Below are 13,058 nucleotides of genomic sequence, written 5' to 3' on the forward strand. Positions count from 1 at the left end.
AAAGCTGGTCACATGTGAAGATGTAATTGGCAATAACTGGGTAAATTGTTCAAGAACACTGTCTTTATTCCTGAAGCTGTATTTGGTGAAATGTATTTTTCTTAGTCTGCAGATGAGCTGTGGATCAAGAGACAAAATGGTTTGTTTTAGATTTGGGAAGCCCAGATGGTTACATGGGCACTCGCATCTTAAAAGCTTGTTTACTGTAATTTGTAAAATATTTGTTTCATTTGTTGTGTTTATGTGTTATGAGTCTGTTTTCCATACTGGCTGCAAGCTTCTTGGAAGGCAGGGGCAATGTTCCTGGTCCTCTTTAGAACCCTGCCTGGCTCATGACAGATGCTCAAAATAAAGGATGAAGGTTTGAATTAATGATGGTAGCAGGCTCTGGAGGGCATCTCAAGATGCCACCTGACATTACCTGTATTAGTTCTCTATCGCTCCTGTAACCTATTACTACAAACTTAGTGGCTTACAATAACTCAAACTTATTACCTTATAGTTCTGGAAGTCAAAAGTCTGAAATGGGTCTCAATGGGCTAAAATCAAGGGATCGACAGGATTGAATTCTTTCTGGAGACTCTACCGAGTCTCCCTTACTTTTTCCAGCTTCTGGAAGTCTTCTACATCCTGCATCCAGGGCCTATGGCCTTTCCTCCAATTTCAAAACCAGCAGCGTAGCATCTTCAAAATTCTGATTCTTCTGCCTCCCTCTTTCCCAAAGACCCTTGTGATGATGACATGGAACCCACCAGGATAATACCCCCCATCTCAAGGTCAGTAGATTAGCAACCTTAATTGCATCTGTAACCTTAATTCCCTCTTGTCGAGGAACTGAACATTTTCACAGGTTCCAGGACTTAGAACACAGACATCTTGGGGGGGCGGGGCCACTATTCCACCTACCACATTGTCCAAACAGCATTTAAAAAAAAAGAATTTTCAACCTGGACTAGATAGCTGTTTTTTTCCCCATTTCTATAAACTACGTAAAAGTATCCAAATGGCATATAATTATTTTGAGAACAAGAGCCTAAATATATAAATTAATCCCATTCAACTTTCTTTCAGGCAAATCACTTCCATCTGCTTTATATCTGTATGAATCATAAGGACCGCTGGAAGGACTTAGGAATCTGGTATCAATGAGAAAACCCCAATCAAAGCAAGTGTGAGATTTGAAAATAAACCACCATTGTGTTTGGATAATAGCCCATTAACAAAGGTTAATTTTCCTTAAATCGCAGCACATTCTGATTTTCTAGAATGAACTTCAAGCAATTAGGGTCTGTTGGGTAAACTTTTAAAACAAAATCTGAATGTATTGTTCTGAGCAGTTGTGTAAAAACACATTTTTTAAATGAACATTCATTTTTAAAATTTAAAAAAAGCTCAGCAAGAAACTCATTTAAGCAAATAAGAAGCAAGCTGATGAACTTCAGCATTCACCAGAGCAGCTCAGAACATTTGTTTTTAGCTTATAGACTAATGAATCCTAAATGGAGACCATTTCAGAGAGAAAGAACTTTGTTTTCCTTCTGTGGGAAATGCAAAGGGTGCTAATTAGGAATATGAAGCATTATGACATAATGAAGCTACTGAATTGCTCCAAATTTGTCCTGAATTTTGTTAGCTCCAGGGCTATGGTAGTAATTTCACTCTATCTTGTGTCCAAGAATCGGCTACCATCTGCCTCAGAATAAGTTTACCTATGTTGGCATTTTTATTACCAATCGAATCGTTTATTTATTTAACTAATGGATTCTGTCCTCATTAGAGCCTGTTATGATATTAAAATGTGTTTTGAGTCCAGAAAGAAATATACTATATTTTTAAAATTTGAAGCTATCTGTTGGTTCTTTTTGGATTTTCGTCTTTCTACATTCATATAAACAAAATTAAACAAAACTGCAAGCAAAGAGGTAAAATCCCAATATAAATCCATTCTGATTTAAAAAACAGAAGAAGAAAAGAAAAAGAAAATCAGCCCATGTCCCCCTGGCCAAATCTGGGCTCTACAAATATTCTCATAAAATAATTCTTCATCCCTACTTACCTTTCCCCTGTATAGCTACGGAAATATAAAAGGTCTGTCTCTTGAATTTCTTCCCTGAGAGTCAAAGACAAGATATTAACTGTAGCTCTCCATTAGGGTTGTAGAGGTACAGAGTCCTCTGCTTCCAAATGGCCTGTGTCATGTCAGACCTCCTTCCAGAAAAAAGAATGCGTACGGTTGCATCCTTTCCTTCTGGATTTTATATATAATCATATAATATAATGCAATATAATATGTATTACGCACACACATATACATAATTTAGTTTCTTCTGACTGTGCTTTTGACTTGGTTCTGACATTATTTCCAATTTTTTCCCAGAGCTGGGTTGATTAGAGTTCGGATTCTCCATCCAAGTCCTGCTAACTTTCTTTTCTGAGGGACTCCAATCTTAAAGCTCTTTTGCTGGTCCTTCCAAATTGATCTTTCCTCTGAAAACTTAAGGAGTCACCCTCCTGATGCTGAGCACCAGGATTGCCCAAAGACGATCCCATTTTTTGCTTCCTCTCCAGGTCAGGTGCAAGAGGAGTCATTCCTCCTGGTGGGGAAAGAGGTGATAGGGTACATGAGTAAGAGAAGACATCCCTGGGCATGATTAAGGTTCACTTCAAATCACCTACTTAACCAACTGACCTGCTGCCAAAATGTGTGAGTCACTGACTAAATCTTTCTCCAGGGTCCCGTGCAGGAGGCAGTAGTGGGGAGCCGCACCAAATTCCAGCTCCCATCCGCAGCCACATTCTTCATTGCCGACCAGTCCCTTGTGACGTTAAAGGGGTCAGACACTTGCAGTTCGTGAGGTTTGGGGGCTTGAATCGTCTGAGAAGCTGGAGGATTCTCAGATCTCAAGCCATGACTCACATCAACCCTGATTAGTACAACAGGCTCATCTGATAGTTAATTTTTTGCATTTTGCTGATATTAGGACTTGTTCTCTCTCTCTCTTTTGTTTTTAGGATTTGCTCTCTCTTTAAGTAAAATGTTGCTAATCCTGTTTAATTGCTCCCATTTGTGTGGGTTGCAGGAAAATGCTGCAGAAAAAAAAAAAAAGACACGGCTCTGTTTCCCATTGTATGAGCCAGTTGTGTTTTGAAACACATGTGATTTGATTTCTTATTTTGATATTTTTGCATTATTTCATTCATTATTTTATTTTCTTAAATAAAGTTTAAGCACCACATATAGAAGTGGCACAAATACAGATTAAATTTCCTTTTTTTGAGGCGTGAGTGACATGAAATAACCTGCAAATATTTAAGGTGAACAACTTAATACATTTTGACATATGTATATACCCTTAAAACCATATCCACAGTCAAGATAATCAACATTTTTATCACTCCTAAAACTTTCTTCATGCTCTTTTGTTTCTTCATGCTCTCTGCCTACTACTTTCACTACCCAGGAAACTAGCACTCTGCTTTCTATCATTGAGATTAGTTTGCATTTTCTAGAATTTTGTATAAATGGAATCATGCATTATGTACTTTTTTGGGGGGACAGGGAGATCTGACTTCTTTCACTGAACATAATTATTTTGAGATTAATCCATACAGTGTGTACCAATGATTTTCTCCTTTTTATTATATGATATGTTGCAATTTGTTTATTCATTTGCTTGTTGATGGACATTGGGCGTTTTCCAGTTTTTGGCTATTACAAACAAAGCTGCTATGAACATCCAAGTATTTCTAGGAACACAGGCTTTTCTTCCTCTTGGGTAAATACCCAAAGTTAAAATGACTGGATCACTAGGTAGTTATATGTTTAAGTTCTTTTTTTTTAATATTTATTTATTTGAGAGAGAGAGAGAGGGAGAGCATGCAAGGGGTAGAGAGGGGGCAGAGGGAGAGAGAATCTAGAGCAGACTTCCCACTGAGCGCAGAGCCCTGTTCAGGGGCTGGATTCTATGACCCTGAGATCATGACCTGAGCCGAAATTAAGAGTCAGGCACTTAACCAACTGAGCCACCCACGTGCACCTATACATTTAACTTCTTAAGAAACTGCCAGACTCTTTCCAGAGTGGCCGTACCTTTTTATATCCCCACCAGTGAAATACAAGAGTTCTAGTCCCTCTACAAACTCACCAACACTTGATGTGGCCACAGTCTTTTTAATTTTACACATTCTTATAGCTGTGTAGTGGTATCTCATTATGATTTTATTTTATATATCCATGATGACTAATGGTGCTGAGAATTTTTTCATGTGCTTATTCACCTCCGTATGTCTTCTTTTGTAAGGTGTGTGTAAAAATTCATTCTAAAATTCCTGTTCAGAAATGAAAAAAAAAATGGGAGGAGCTCTTAACACAATCAGTCACAACCTTGGGTCACAGCTCAAGGAGTCAGGGCTTGAGCTCTGGTAATGAACAAATCAGTCTCTCTTGAAGTTCTGTCCTCCAGCCATGTAAATGAGGTTTCTCCTGTGGTTTCACATGGGTTTGTCTTCATTGGTTCAATAGACAAGAGCATAAATGAGCTTCAAATATCTTTCTATGTCATCAAACTAATAATTCCCCTTAGAAGTCGGTGCTGAGAATAGCACTGCAGTTCAGAGCATGTCCATATTTTCTGAGTGCCTCCTGTAGGACAGACACTGCCTTGTGCCTTGCAGTGCTGATGGATGAGACCCTGTCCTCAAGGAGCTCACAGTATTGTAGGAGAACCTCACCAGAATGTGCCGTATCCCATGTTCTGAAGTAGCATATCTGTTTAAGGAAATAAATGAATACATGAATATGTAAATAAATACCACCATAATCAAAACACTTAAATCCTGGGGCTATGAGCAAGCAAACCAAGAATTTAGCAAACTGGTTTCATATTCTGGAACCTTTAAAATTTATGCATTTGGTGCCATTACAGTGTGGGTCACAGAAAAATGCCCGTTCAGCTGTGCTTAAAATACATTGATAAAATCATGTGTGAGTCATATTGACTCAAGCACCATGCGAGATATTTTATATATGTATCATCTTTTACCTTTACTACAACCCACCAAGTCTGGGCTTATAAACCCATTTTATAGACGAAGGGACTCAGTGTTGAAGTAACTCTTCTAAAATTCATCAACCAGCAATTTCCAGAAGAAAAATGAAACCCAGATCCGTCAGACTCCATGACACTTTGCACCCATCTTTTGTTGGTGCCTAGAAAAATCCACCTGGCATGTGACTCCTCCTTGTACTCTGCTCTAACCTTGCTTCTTTCAATCAATAACACCTTAGAACTAAGAATAAACTGGTTAGAATGACAAAAAAGGTCTACACAACAAAAACAAATTTTCTGGGGGCCCATTTTCAGATATGTATGTTTAAAACTCCTCTGGGGGGGAAAAATGTTATCCCAATGTGAAGTCCTATTTGATCACTCATTTCCAGATTGGAAGCAGACACACACCCTGTGCATTGACAGAATTTACTCTGACAGAGAATTCAGCAAAGCTTTGGTGTCAAGAGCTTCATTTGAGGCTTATTGCAATTCTCTGCTGGGGCTGCTGACCTAGCTGAATACATATGGAGAACCTTCGGGGCTTTCAGCTCTGTGCAGAACGTTCAGAGAATAGCAGTGAGGAAAATGCTAGAGACTAGGGCTCAAGGCTTCCTAGTTCTGGTAGAGTTTAGGCTACAACAGAAAGCATTGGCCTGGAGGCCTATGGGGATGATGTGCACTTTCTGCATTTTGGGAGGAAGCAGCTGTGACCTGCTGTTATTGGCAACTCCACCGTGGTCCGTGTGTCCGGGGAATTTCTTGTAACGTAAGGACAAACTGCAAAGGGGATCGGGAGTTCTGTCTCCCGTAGCATCACGATTGAATGCGGACCGCGTGAACTCAGGAAACTAAGATGAAAAATAAACAGAAGCCCGCTTTTCATTCTCTGCCTTGATTGATGTATTTGGGGAGCTCTGCTTGGGCCCAGAACTGGCTTAGGACTGGAAACAGATCTGAGGAAAGTATGGTCTGAGCTGGGAGCCTCTGAGGTAGTTTGGACTTCACAGCAAGTGCATTTTACAAATCGAAGGCTTGTGGTGTGGAGCAAGTCTAGCAGAGCCATTTTCCAAACGCATTTGTTCCCTCATGTCAGGGTGTCACATTTTGGTAATTCTCGAAATATTTCAAACATTTTCACTATTTTTATATTTGATCTGAGATCAGTGATTGCAGCTCACTGAAAGTCATTGGCTAACAATATTTAGCACTAAAGTATTTTTAAATTAAGCTGTGTTCATTGTTTTTGTAGACATAATTCCATGATACACTTAATAGACTCTAGTGTAAATGTAACTTTTAGATGCACTGGGAAACCAAAACATTCATTTGACTCCCTTTGTTGAGATATTTGCCTTATTGCAGTGGTCTGGAACTGACTCACGATATTTCCAGGGTATGCCTGTGCTTATTTGTGGAATTCTGTGGTCCCCACCCTTTCTCAGCCGTAACCCCCCCATGCAGGCTTCACAAAGACTGGGCCAGTTTTGCTCACCATTGTATAATGGGCACTTACAACAGTGTCTGACTCACAGTAAGGACTCACTGATCTTAGTTTGCCCCTTAACATCATTCTCCACAATGCAGCAGAATTGGCCTCCAACATACACTGCTGACCTGTCATTTGCCCACTCGAGAGCCTGTGATGCCTTCTGAAGGGTAAAATTGGACTTATATAGTAGCAGGGCATACAAGACTTTTTACAGCCTGATCTGACCCTATTATTAAGTATATTTATTAAGTACCTACTACATGCCAGGCACCGTGTGGTCCTTAGAAATTTATCTGTAGACAACACAAAGATTTTGCCCTTTGGTGGGTGGAGATGTACAACAAAGAAGTAATTTTTTTTTTTTTTTTAAGATTTATTTAGTTGAGAGAGAACATAAGTGGGAGGGGCAGAGGGAGAGGGGGAGGGAATCTCAGGCAAACTCTCTGCTGAGCACAGAGGGCAGAGCCCGACTTGGAGCTCAATCCCTCGACCCTGAGATCACAAGCTAAGAAGTTGGATGCTTAACTGACTGCACCATGCAGGCACCCCAAGAAGTAATTTTTATAGTGTGGTAGAAGGTAATATATGCTGTGATAAGAAAGAAAAGTTGAGTAGGGTGCCAGTGGAGGGCAATGTCAAGGGGCTCGTGGGAGCTTGCAGCTTTTGAAAGGATGATCAGCGCAGGCCTGATTAAGGGGACGTCTGAGCAAAACTTGAAAAAAACGAGGGACTTTGCTGATTTCTGGGGATGGCTTCCAGCAGAAGGAATGGGCAGTGCAAAAGCTTTAAGGCAGGAGCATGCTCAGTGTGCTTGAAGAACACCAGGAAGGTTAGTGTGGCTGGAGCAGAGTGAAGGTGCAGGTCAAGTATAGGAAGTAAGACCGAGAGACACAGTGGGAGTTCAAGTCATACTGTTGGTTGTTGTAATGACTTAAACCTTCCCCCCCTTAATTTTGACAGTTTATTTGAGCAAAAATCCATTCAAATTGGACAGCACCAAACTGGAAGTGGTTAGGAGTGTTCCCATCGTAGACTTTAACTTTGAATAACATGGCGAGCCATTTCAGAACATTGAAGAGGGAAAAGATGTATTCTGACCTAAGTCATTATATACATATGCATATGCATATACACTGCTCTGCTGAGAATAGATGGTAGGGGAACGAGGTCAGCTAGGGAGCACTGCAGTAATCCAGGTGGCTTGGGTCATGGTGGTAGGTGAGGAGGTGTGCCCAGAGCCTGTTCCTTCCTCAGCTTGCCATGTACCTGGGTAGAGCAGCCTTTCAGTTGGAGAAAGCCTTCAGGCAAAAAAATGAAGACTCCAACAGCAGGAAGGTGGTGTCAGAGGTCAGGCTTGAGGAATATGCTCAGGGCACCAAAGCAGCCTCAGCTACAGTAAGGACTGTGACATCAAGAAAAGGAAGCATACTCTGGGAGAATGGCACGATGGGTGGACAAGGCAGTCTAGAAGGGCTACTGGACAGCACTGAGGGCTCCGGTGAGGCTCACGGACACGAGGGTAAGGCCTGATGATGTGGCTACAGGCTGTGCCACCGCCAAGTTCAGCTGTATGGGTATGGCATGGAGTGAGTGGGGAATGATAGAGGGTGCAAAGAAAGGAGTGATTATGATGAATGATTGGGGAACTTAACCTGAGTAAGATGAGGAGAGGTGGCGTGAGAAAGATGAGGGAGAATGGAAGGTGACAGGATCAGTGGGTAGGAAAGCCTTTGGAAGTTGCAGAACTGGCAGAGTTAAGGCACCAGAAGGAGTGAGCTGGGGAGATAGTGAGTGAGTGTTGGTCAGGGTGGGACGTGTGAAATTGAGGTGAGGGAGGAGTGCAGATTACTGATGAAGTTCTAGGGTATGGCCATGAGAATGAGGAGCTGAGGCAAGGTGGAGGACCAGATTGCTGGCAGAGAGGAGCTTCTGGAACAGAGAAGCCTGGTGTTGGAAGGATTGTATTTGAGAACATTGGAATTTCCAAAACTGAAGATATTCTTGTAATGGAGAGGGTGGCAGTAAGAGTGGTGCCAAATCACCAAGAAACAAGGGGGAAATTCCTGGGGGCTAGCAGTAGAGTAAAGGGTGGTATAACTTGTAGATTTAGAGCCAGAGTTAGCTTATCTGTTGGCTGAATTTCTTACTGTTCTTCTCCATCCAAACTACTACTACCAACAGAACAAAGATCTTTTAAGAACTTACTATGGACCACTACTGGACAGAGACCTTTACATGAATTAACTCAATCCTCCTAACAATCGCAGGGAACGTGGATTATGGTCATCTTTGTCACACCTTAAGGAAACTTAATAAGGGAGAAGTTAGGTAACTTCCCAGTGTCACACAACTGGTAACTAAGAGTGAGGATGAAAATCCAGGCAGGGTTTCCACTGAGACTTACACTGTAGCCACAGCACTTTAATGTTTTTCTCCACCAAGACTAAGATCTGGGCAAGGAGCACCCTCAGAACAAGTCTTAGGCTGGATAATACATGCCAAGTCAAAGTTGACGTCCTTTGGGGCAGTATTATTCAAAGCAGAGCCCATGGACGAGCATCACCAGGAGCTCATCAGAAATGCAAATTCTCACACTCCACATGAGACCCCAAGAATTAGAATCTCAGGGATGGGACTCAGGAATCTGTTTTAACAAAGCCATCCAGGTAATTTTTATGCATTCTAAAATTTGAAAAGCCCTGCATGAACCCTCTCAAGTCCAATATCTTGAGTATGGATATGAAATATAATATTAAATTCAAAGAATTGCAACATGACCTCCTCTGTCATTTTAACTCTATTTTATGATCTAATCTGATTCACACTTTTTACAAATCAAGCCATCCATCCTTCTGTTTACAGTTAGAGTTCTTAATCCACCTCGTGCTATTGACAGGACCTGAATATAGTAAAGAAGAAGAGAGGGCATAAGGCAGATGGTGAGCTCAGGCTCAGATCTGTTAAAGGGAGAGCTCCAGGGTGGTTAGTTAGGAATCAGTTGGAGGTAGGGGGCCCTAAGCTGGGATGTAGTCAGTTCTGGGGAGACAGGTCTGGGAACCATCAGCCCACACTAGTTGAAGCTGTGATGACAGACACAATCATCTATGGGGAAACTGGAGAGCAAGATGAGAAAAAAGATGAAAGAGAACTGAGTAGGGAACGTCAATATTTGAGAGGTGGGCCAAGAGGGAGGAGACTGTGAACGTCGGAGAAGAAATGATAACAGATGTAGGAGAAAGAGAAGAGAGTGCTATTCTAGAACTCAAGAATTTCAATGAAGGGTTGAATTGCAGTGTTGAAAATCAGAGAAAGATCAAGTGGGATGAGGACTGAAAATAAAAATTTGGAGGTCACTGTTGGTAAGTTTTGACAAAAAGTGAAAGTAGAAAACCTTGTGAGAGGTTGAGAATTTAGTGAGACACAAGGCTGTGGAGACAGGTCTCCGGCAGCGTCTCAGGGACTTCGGTGTCTAAGGGAAGAAGGTGGACAGAGTGTTAGTTTGAGAAGGAGCAGGATGAAGAGAAAGATATTTTTTTTGATGAAGAAAGCTTTAAAATGTTTGTGGTATGAACAGAAGACAGAGGAGAGGGATACATTAAAGGCACAAAAAACAGAAATTTATCTGATAAGGTGAAATGTTTTGAGACTTCTGATACTTAGAGCAATTTTTTTTTTTTTTTTGGTGGTAGACCCATAAGAAATGTTTGCTAGATATGTTTACAAATGAATGAAATAATTATTGGGATACAGTACATCCCAGAGTGAAGAAGGAAAGCCCTCCATTGAGAAAGGTTCACGTTCCCTTCCAGATGTACTCACCTCTCCCGCCATAGCCCACCGATGCCCCCTTACTACTCCATGGCCAGGAACCACTCACTGTTCCCAAAACGCATCACACCCTCACTGTCTCTTTGCACAATGACTCAATGGTTTTGCATCAGGTTTTTCCTCTGCCTGAAGTGTCCTTTCACCTACTCATCCTTCGAGAGTCCTCTCTAGTATCAGCTTCACCGTGAAGCCTCTTTTCTGTGAACAGGAATTCATTGCTGCCTCCTAAGGGCCATTAAAGTCTTGTGTTCTTAGGTCTTGTGGACACTTCACAAATTCTCTGCCATCACCTCGTATGCCTATGTGAATTTCCCCCGTTAGACTGGAAACAGACTTTGTACCTGCCTCTAACCAGCTCCTCGGATAGCACTTGGCACATAATAGGCATCAGAGACTGATGACTGAATGAATGAGTGAAAGAAAATTGAATATTGGCTTTCTAGAACTATACATTTTTTAAGTTTTTTTTATAAAAGATTTATTTATTTGAGAGAGAGAGAGCACAAGCAGGAGGCGCAGAGGGAGAGGGAGAGGGAGAGAGACTCTCAAGCAGACTCTGAACTGAACACAGAACTAACACAGGGCTCCATCTCGTGACCCAAGATCACAACTTGAACCACAACCAAGAGTCATTTGCTTAACCAATGGCACCACTCAGGAGCCCCCAAAACTGTAAGTTTTTTTTAAAAGAAGCTCAGTAAAAATCAGCCTATTGTTTCATCTCAGGAAATATAGAGGCAACTTTTGAAGACACTGAAACATCAAAGCCTACAGCAATCAGAATTATGGTCACTCTGTCAAAGTTATAAAAGGTTTTCATCAGGCCTGCCTAACATGAACACATGGACAGGGCAAAATTACTGTCCTACAACTCTCAGAAACAGAAATGTGTGACAAAGATAGAACACAGATAGAACAATTGGAATTTTTATAAATGTATTTACTAACCAAAAGATCCTTGAAGGGTGCCTGGTTTCTTCTCAGTTCTAAAGAATGACCTTGGTCAGTCATGGAAAGTCCATTATTCTCTCCAGTGGTTGGTTTATGAAAAGTCAGCAACAGAATTCTGGTCAATGAGGCATGAGGGATGTGTCTTAGGAGCTCTCATGAGAGAGTTTTTCTCATTCTTTTTCTTTTTTCTTAGTATAGAACACTTCATGAATTTGCATGTCATTCTTGCTCAGGGCCCATGTTTCTCTGTTTCATTCCAGTTTTAGTATATGTGCTACTGAAACAAACCCTAGTTTTTCTCATTCCTAACAGGGATCCAAGAAAGGGGCTTCTTTTCTTATATTCTTTGAACATGAATCAAGATGTGATGCCTGGAGCTATTTTAGCCATACTGAGACCAGGAGGTGACAAGTCTGAGGAGAAAAGCCAATGCAGTGAGGATGTCAGAAAAGAAAGGTAGAAAGATCAGGGTCCCTAGTGGCGGTGTTGAGCCACTGAATTAACCAACCTTCCCAGGGCCCTACCATTAGACTTCTTTCTTTATATGAAACAACAAATAAAGTTCTTAGCATTATGTAAGCCAGTTGAATTTTATTCTCAACAACCTTCATCTGGACGCATTCTGAGAGATGCTACTGATCACCAAATTTAAGGACCAGCTTTTCTAGCCTTGAAAGGTACTTGGGCATTTTCTTGCGAGGGAAACCAAAACAGGAGTACATGTTCCATTCTAATTCCAAGGGTCAACGTCTGAGTCCTTAGGAAAGTGGGTGGCTGGGACCTCCTTTCCTTTTGCCTTGAGTTTCTATGTGGAGGAAGCTGTTAGTGAAAAGCTCCTTGGCCCCGCACCCTATTTCTCTCTAGCTGAGTGATTTACCTGACCTTGGGAGATGAACTCGGCCATGGTTGACTCATCCCCTTTCACTCTTGTTCTGTTTGGGGATCTGTCCCCCAGGTTTAGCGGGGCCATGGCAGACCAGCAGGACCTGTGACAGTGGGTAAGTCTATACAATTCAGCCTAGCTTTTATTAGCAGTCAACCTGACATCTTTATATCCAAGTATCTGACTCCTGAGTCACTCCTGAGAGAGGATCTGAACTCCTAGAAGCAGGGAGCTATATACTAGAGGCTCTGTGAGAAACCATTTGACCATGCTGCTGTGTTGCACACTGCACAAGATGGTGGAGGGAGAGGCCTAAATCTTTCCCATGTACAAAATCCCTTGTTTCAGCCTCTTTTAGCCAAAAGTTCCCATAAAGATCGACTCCCAGAAGCCCTACTTTTCATTAGGCAGGCTCAGAAAAACAGAATGGCCACTGTTTACGGCAACCTCTCCAAATGCCTACCAGGTCGGGAGCTTCTCAGGACTGAAATGGAGTGACAAGTCAAAGGCAGCCTGACTTCTCCCAAGTCCTCACCATACCAAGTGCAGCTGGTTCTGCCAGTTTTCCTACAACTGTGCAGGCATAAGGGATATTCCATGGAACCTGCCATGAATGGCAACATCAGAGGGCTGACCTCAGTAGCTGTAACAGCAGGGACATTAACAAGCAGGCAAAAAGAGGGGGGAAATACAAAAGGACTATTGATAAACCCATATGAAACGCTCCCATCACATCCGGAAATCCTAAGGGGAGAAATTTCAGGAGACAAGTTTTTGTGTTAATGCATTTTAAGAGCTAGAGTCAGTGCAAGTTAGATTATTGTTAGTGTGACCCCAATTTGATTCATAGGGTGGT

General features: G+C 41.7%; 1 pseudogene; it reads right to left on the reverse strand.

Moving 5' to 3' along the window:
- Positions 1 to 11,507: 11,507 nt before the first annotated feature.
- Positions 11,508 to 11,605, reverse strand: LOC113923247 (annotated as a pseudogene).
- Between the last annotated feature and the right edge of the window lie 1,453 nt (positions 11,606 to 13,058).

Source organism: Zalophus californianus, chromosome 9 (assembly GCF_009762305.2).
Source record: "Zalophus californianus isolate mZalCal1 chromosome 9, mZalCal1.pri.v2, whole genome shotgun sequence".
Classification (NCBI taxonomy): domain Eukaryota; kingdom Metazoa; phylum Chordata; class Mammalia; order Carnivora; family Otariidae; genus Zalophus; species Zalophus californianus.